The sequence below is a fragment of the Arachis hypogaea genome, chromosome 15, assembly GCF_003086295.3.
Source record: "Arachis hypogaea cultivar Tifrunner chromosome 15, arahy.Tifrunner.gnm2.J5K5, whole genome shotgun sequence".
NCBI classification, from domain to species: domain Eukaryota; kingdom Viridiplantae; phylum Streptophyta; class Magnoliopsida; order Fabales; family Fabaceae; genus Arachis; species Arachis hypogaea.
In genome coordinates, this window is record NC_092050.1 from 99,904,476 (window position 1) to 99,912,351 (window position 7,876).

Consider the following 7,876-nt stretch of genomic DNA (forward strand, 5'->3'; position numbering starts at 1 on the left):
ACCACTTTTATGATGTTGTGGCCAAGAAGAAGGTGATTCCCGAGGTCCCTTTCAAACTCAAGAAAAATGAGTATCCGGATATCCGAAATGAGATCCAAAGAAGAGGTTGGGAAGTCCTAACCAACCCCATTCAACAAGTCGGAATCCTAATGGTTCAAGAGTTCTATGCCAATGCGTAGATCACTAGGAACCATGATCCAAGTAAGAACCCAAACCCAAAGAATTATCTTACCATGGTTCGGGGGAATTACTTAGATTTTAGTCCGAAAAATGTAAGGCTGGCGTTTAACTTGCCAATGATGGAAAAGAACGCACGCCCCTACACAAGAAGAGTCAACTTTGATCAAAGGTTGGACCAAGTCCTCATGGACATATGTGTGGAACGAGCTCAATGGAAGATTGACTCAAAAGGCAAACCGGTTCAACTGAGAAGATTGGACCTTAAGCCTGTAGCTAGAGGATGGTTGGAGTTCATTCAACGCTCAATCATTCCCACTAGCAACCGGTCTGAAGTTACTGTAGATCGGGCCATCATGATCCATAGTATCATGACTGGGGAGGAAGTAGAAGTTCATGAGATTATACCTCAAGAACTCTACAAGGTGGCTGACAAGTCCTCCACTTTGGCAAGGTTAGCCTTTCCTCACCTCATTTGCCATCTATGCAATTCGGCTGGGATTGACATAGAGGGAGATATCCTCATTGATGAGGACAATCCCATCACTAAGAAAAGAATGGAGCCAACAAGAGAGCCTATTCATGGATCTCAAGGGACGCATGAAGAAGCTCATCACCAAGAAATCCCTGCGATGCCTCAAGGGATGCACTTTCCTCCACAGAATTTTTGGGAGCAAATCAACACCTCCCTAGGAGAATTAAGTTCCAACATGGGACAACTAAGGGTGGAACATCAAGAGCACTCCATCATCCTCCATGAAATTAGAGAAGATCAAAGAGCAATGACAGAGGAGCAACAAAGACAAGGAAGAGACATAGAAGAGCTCAAGGACATCATTGGTTCCTCAAGGAGAAAACGCCACCATCACTAAGGTGGACTCATTCCTTGTTCTTAAATTTTCTATTTTTTCATTTTTTTTATGTTAAATGTTTATTTATGTTTGTGTCTTATTACATGATCATTAGTATCTAAGTTTCTATGCCTTAAAGTAGTGAATATGAATCCATCACCTCTCTTAAATGAAAAATGTTTTAAAAACAAAAGAACAAGAAGTACATGGTTTCGAATTCATCCTTGAAACTAGTTTAATTATTTTGATGTGGTGACAATACTTTTTGTTTTCTGAATGAATGCTTGAACAGTGCATATGTCTTTTGAATTTGATGTTTAAGAATGTTAAATATGTTTGCTCTTGAAAGAATGATGACAAGGAGACATGTTATTTGATAATCTGAAAAATCATAAAAATGATTCTTGAAGCAAGAAAAAGCAGTGAATACAAAGCTTGCAGAAAAAAAAATGATAGCAAAAAAAAGAAAAAAAAAGAGAAAAAGAACAAGCAAGCAGAAAAAGCCAAAAGCTCTTAAAACCAAAAGGCAAGAGCAAAAAGCCAGTAGCCCTTAAAACCAAAAGGCAAGGGTAAATAAAAAGGATCCAAGGCTTTGAGCATCAGTGGACAGGAGGGCCTAAAGGAATAAAATCCTGGCCTAAGCGGCTAAACTAAGCTGTTCCTAACCATGTGCTTGTGGCGTGAAGGTGTCAAGTGAAAACCTGAGACTGAGCGGTTAAAGTCAAGGTCCAAAGCAAAAGCAGAGTGTGCTTAAGAACCCTGGACACCTCTAATTGGGGACTTTAGCAAAGCTGAGTCACAATCTGAAAAGGTTCACCCAGTTATGTGTCTGTGGCATTTATGTATCCGGTGGTAATACTAGAAAACAAAGTGCTTAGGGCCACGGCCAAGACTCATAAAGTAGCTGTGTTCAATAATCAACATACTGAACTAGGAGAATTAATAACACTATCTGAACTCTGGGTTCCTATAGATGCCAATCATTCTGAACTTCAATGGATAAAGTGAGATGCCAAAACTATTCAAGAGGCAAAAAGCTACAAGTCCCGCTCATCTGATTGGAGCTATGTTTCATTGATAGTTTGGAATTTATAGTATATTCTCTTCTTTTTATCCTATTTGATTTTCAGTTGCTTGGGGACAAGCAACAATTTAAGTTTGGTGTTGTGATGAGCGGATAATTTATACGCTTTTTGGCATTGTTTTTACATAGTTTTCAGTATGATTTAGTTAGTTTTTAGTATATTTTTATTGGTTTTAATTAAAAATCACATTTCCGGAATTTACTATAAGTTTGTGTATTTTTCTGTGATTTCAGGTATTTTCTAGCTGAAATTGAGGGACCTGAGTAAAAATCAGATTCAGAGGTTGAAGAAGGACTGCAGATGCTGTTAGATTCTGACCTCCTTGCACTCAAAGTGAATTTTCTGGAGCTACAGAACTCCAAATGGCGCGATTTCAATTGCGTTGGAAAATTGACATTCAGGGCTTTCCAGCACTATATAATAGTCCATACTTTGTTTGAGTTTAGATGACACAAGCTTGCGTTGAACGCCAGTTCCATGTTGTAGTCTGGCGTTCAGCGCCAGAAACAAGTTGCAAAGTGGAGTTCAACGCCAGAAACATGTTACAAACTGGCGTTCAACTCCAAGAATGATCTCTCCACGTGTAAACTTCAAGCTCAGCCCAAGCATACACCAAGTGGGCCCCGAAAGTGGATTTCGGCATCATTTACTCATTTTTCTGTAAACCCTAGTAACTAGTTTAGTATAAATAGGACTTTATGCTATCTTTGTAAGGGATCTTTGATTAGTTTTATGCTATCTTAGACTTTCATGGGGGCTGGCCATTCGGCCATGCCTGAACCTTCATCACTTATGTATTTTCAACGGTAGAGTTTCTACACACCATAGATTAAGGTGTAGAGCTCTGCTGTTCCTCATGAATTAATACAAAGTACTACTGTTTTTCTATTCAATTCAACTTATTCCGCTTCTAAGATATTCATTCGCACTTCAACATGAATGTGATAATCGTGACACTCATCATCATTCCCTATGAATGTGTGCCTGACAACCACTTTCGTTCTACCTTCGATTGAATGAGTATCTCTTGGATTTCTTAATCAGAATCTTCGTGGTATAAGTTAGAACCCATGGATGGCCATTCTTGAGATCCGGAAAGTCTAAACCTTTTCTGTGGTATTCTGAGTAGGATCCGGGAAGGGATGGCTGTGACGAGCCTCAAACTCGCGAGTGCTGGGCGTAGTGACAGACGCAAAAGGATGGTGAATCCTATTCCAGTATGATCGAGAACCTCCAGATGATTAGCCATGCAGTGACAGCGCATCGGACCGTTTTCACAGAGAGGATGGGAAGTAGCCATTGACAACGGTGATGCCCTACACAAAGCTTGCCATGGAAAGGAGTATGAAGGATTGGATGAAGACAGTAGGAAAGCAGAGGTTCAGAGGGACGGAAGCATCTCTATACGCTTATCTGAAATTCTCACCAATGAATTACATAAGTACCACTATCCTATTTTATATTTTATTTATTTTCATCCACTATAATTTCTTAAAACAATTTAATCCGCCTGACTGAGATTTACGAGATGACCATAGCTTGCTTCATACCAATAATTTCCGTGGGATTCGACCATTACTCACGTAAGGTATTACTTGGACGACCCAGTGCACTTGCTGGTTAGTTGCACGAAGTTGTGAAGTTATGTTTGGACCATGGTATTGTGCACACGCTTTTGGAGCCATTGCCAGGGAATCAATTTCGAACAACAATTTCACATTTAGATCACAATTTCGCACACCACGGGTATGTCGGGTGCTTCCTCCTTTCCTCCGATATGATATACTTCTTTGAGATATCTTTTGCGGGATGATTTGGAGATTCCTCCTCCTGCAAATCCTCCGTGTATTATATGAACATGTCTTTCTGGCATACGAGGTGATCGCTCGGTTCGTCCGACCTCCTCGTCTCTCCTCCTTTTTCTTTGCTCATCGTCTGGGGTGGCCAAATACCGATCTAGTTTTCCTTCTCTCGCTTTCTTTTCTATGACATTTTTTAGATCGAAGCATTCGTTGGTGGAATGTCCACGGACACGATGGTATTCACAATACTCGTTTCGATTTCCTCCTCGTCTTTTGCCTTTGAGTGGTCGGGCTGGGGGTATTTTTTCTGTATGGCAGACATCCTTGTACACATCCACGAGAGACACCCGAATGGGGGTGTAATTATGATATTTTTTAATTTTTTTCCCTTGTCGATCTTCCTTCTTTTTGGACTCTTTATCTTTGTCTCGGTAGGGGAATCCGGACTTTGAGGTTTCTCCTAGCCGAGAGTTTTCTTCCATGTTGATGTATTTCTCCGCTCGCTCTTGCACTTCATCCAGAGATGTGGGGTATTTCTTTGATATAGATTGGCTAAAAGGTCCCTCTTGTAGGCCATTGATGAGGCCCATGATGGCGGCCTCTGTTGGCAAGCTTTGTATGTCTAGGCATGTTTTGTTGAATCATTCCATGTAGTTGCGGAGACTTTCCCGATCTCCTTGCTTGATTCTTAGTAGACTGGGGGCATGCTTAGCCTTGTCTTTTTGGATGGAGAATCTGGCCAGGAATTTTTTGGCTACGTCATCAAAGCTTGAGATGGACTTCGGAGGTAGGTTGTCGAACCATCTGATTGCTGTCTTCGTGAGAGTTGTTGTAAAAGCTTTTTGAAGCGAACCGCATCCGAGGCGTTAGTGAGGTACATCCTACTTCTGAAGTTGCTGAGGTGATGGTTGGGATCTGTAGTGCCATCGTACAAAGTCATATCCGAAAGTTTTAAGTCCTTAGGAATTTTGGTCTTCATGATTTCCCTAGTGAATGGATCTTGATCTTTCCGTGAGTTGTCCTCAGGGGTGGCCCGAGTAGCTTTTGCTTTGAGATCGGCTTTGAGTTTTAGAAGTTTATCTTCTAATTCTCGACGTCGCCTTACCTCTCTTTGTAGATCCTTTCCGACTTCTCGTTGGTGCTGGGTTTCTTTTTTCAAGTTGCTTTAAACAATCTTGAAGTGCTTCTATCACTCCCGGATTTGATGAGTTTTTGTCCCCGTTAGACTCCGGGGTATCCTTTAGTGTATTGCCCGCATTTTTGTGCGGAGTTCTATCCTCTAGATCTGAATTGTGGTCGTTGTCATGATCGTCCGCCATGGTGATGGGATGACTTCCAAGTTCCCCGGCAACGGCGCCAATGTTCCGAGGGTTACCTGAAACTGTAGGTCGATCTCGGACGATATCTTTTGTACGGGTCGGAGATGACGTATCCGGCTGATGGGTGGCAGCCGGAGCTGTCATGTCCGACTTGTTGGACTGGCTGCACTACTGATCCTTGATCACCGGAAGGTGGGGGGTACCTGCAAGAGACTCCGATGCTTACGTTAGCATGGGTATTAAACAGGTTTTTTAGTAGAATTAGAGTATGAGTTATTCCTGGGTGCTCCAGTGTATTTATAATGGTGTAGAGTGACCTTTTTAGATAAGATAAGTTAGTTATCTTATCTTATCTTATCTTTGAGTTGAGGTCAGCTTATTTTCAAGGGAACCGCCCTTATCTCTATAGGCTTGGACTGCCTTTGGATTTGGGTCGTGTTCCCCTATTTGGGCCCCTTATTGGGCTTTCCTATCAATTTGACCGACCTCTTTTAGAAGAGGTCGGATAACCTAACCTGAGGAGGTCGGTCGCTTTATTACTGAACATCCCGAATCGGATAGCTCGACCCAGGGTGTGAACAATTACTATTACTATAGATGGTGTGAAATTTTCTGACTGCATATGTGATTTAGGTGCGTGTGTTAGTATAATGCCATTATCTGTATATGATGCTTTGAGGCTCCCTCCCTTAAAAAGGTCGGCAGCACATTTTATTTTGGCAGATAAAAGCATTATCTCTGTGGTTGGAATTGCTGAGGACGTGCTGGTGAGCATTGATGACATGTCATCATGTCATGTTTTTCTATGCCTTTTTCCTTTGTTTTCAATAGGTTTTATGCACTTTTTTGAGCCATAAGCAAGCCAAGTGGGTAGATTTTCATGCTTCCTTTGATTTAATCAACCATGTATGAATTCATGCTATTTCATGAGGTTTTATGCTAAAATTGTCACATATTATGAAAGAATGAATATCTCATGATTTTGAGCATAGCTTTGATGTGTTTGGTTGATTAATGATAGGTGAAGAAGGCTTGGAGAAAGGGTGAAGCAAGAAGGAATGGCTAGGAGTAAAGAGAGGACAATGGAATAAGTTGAACCAGGAAGCAAAATCTTTTGGGTGAAAAGTTAGCCTAAAAGTTAGACCCCTAACTTGGAGGCTAACGTTGGCACATGAAATTCACCCCTGGGCACCAAAAGTTTGCGCCAACGTTAGCCCCCTAACTTTGAGGCTAATGTTGGCATGAAGAGAACCTCCCTGGGCACCAAAAGTTTGCGCCAACGTTAGCCCCCTAACTTGGTGGCTAACGTTGGCACATGAAATTCACAAGGGGAGGAGCAAAAGTTTGCGCCAACGTTAGCCCCCTAACTTTGAGGCTAACGTTGGCGCCACACAACAGCTTGAAGGGGTATACTTCCAACAAGAATAACTTGAGCTACAGAGCTCCAAATGAGGTGATTCAAGAAGCATTGGAAAGTAGGAATCAAGAGCTTTCCAAGCATATATGGCACTGCATGGTGGACACTAAAATTGAGGGAGAAAAATGCCCCGCAATGTGCATAAACGAACATGGTGGCAACATGCAGTGAGGCCAACTGACCTCTGCACCTTCAATGGAGTATAACTCGAGCTCTAGAGCTCCAAATAATGTGCTCCCAACGGCATTGGAAAGTAGACATCCAGGGCTTTCCAACAATGTATAATAGTATGGGTGGACAATACGTTTGAGGCTCCAGAACCGGCGTTTTCGCCAACGTTTGAGGCAAACGTTACCTCAAACGCTGCACACCAAAGCCAGCGACCATGCCCTCTTCAAATGATCATAACTTGAGTTGTGGATGTCCAATTGAAGTGATTCTAAGTGGGTTAGAAAGCTGACATTCAGAGCTTTCCAACCATATATGATAGTCTATATTGGGCATAAAATTGGCAACATGACAAGAGGACAAAGTTGGCGCCATAAATGTGCATAAGGGAGGCCAACGTTAGGGTCAAAGTTAGACCCCTAACGTTGGCACCAACGTTCATACCAGCAAGTTTTGTGGGCTGCTATGAAAAGTTGGAGCCAAAGTTAGACCCCTAACTTTAGCTCCAACTTTTGGTCCAACTTTTGCAAACTCAACCCGGTTCAATTCGGTTCCTCTTCAAACTCCAAGAGCAATCAACCAAGGCCTTTATCAACCCAATTCCATCAAGAGCAAGGGCCCAAATGATCATCACTCAAAGGCACAAGAAATAGATAAAATAGGAATTTCATTTAATTGTAATTTGTTTTTAATTTCATTTTCATTTCCATTTTGTAAAGCCTATATAAGGCATCATTTTCATATTTGTGTGGAGGCTGGCTCCACAAGGGAGCACTAGAATTTGAGAGCTCTCTCTTTAATTTTCTTTGTTTTGAATCTTGGGTGGAGAATTGAAGGTGTTCTGTTTCATTCTCCCTCTGAGATTTCTCTTTGTTTTTCTTGCTGCTTTTAATTCACTGCACTTCAAAATTTCAATTCTGTTTTGATTCCCAGCATCCAATTTCCTTTATTCTTCCTGCAATTTAAATTTCCAGTTGCGTGATCTATTGCTCTTTTTAATTTCCAACACCCCAGCCCCTTTACTTTTCATGCAATTTACTTTTCTTGCAATTTAAGT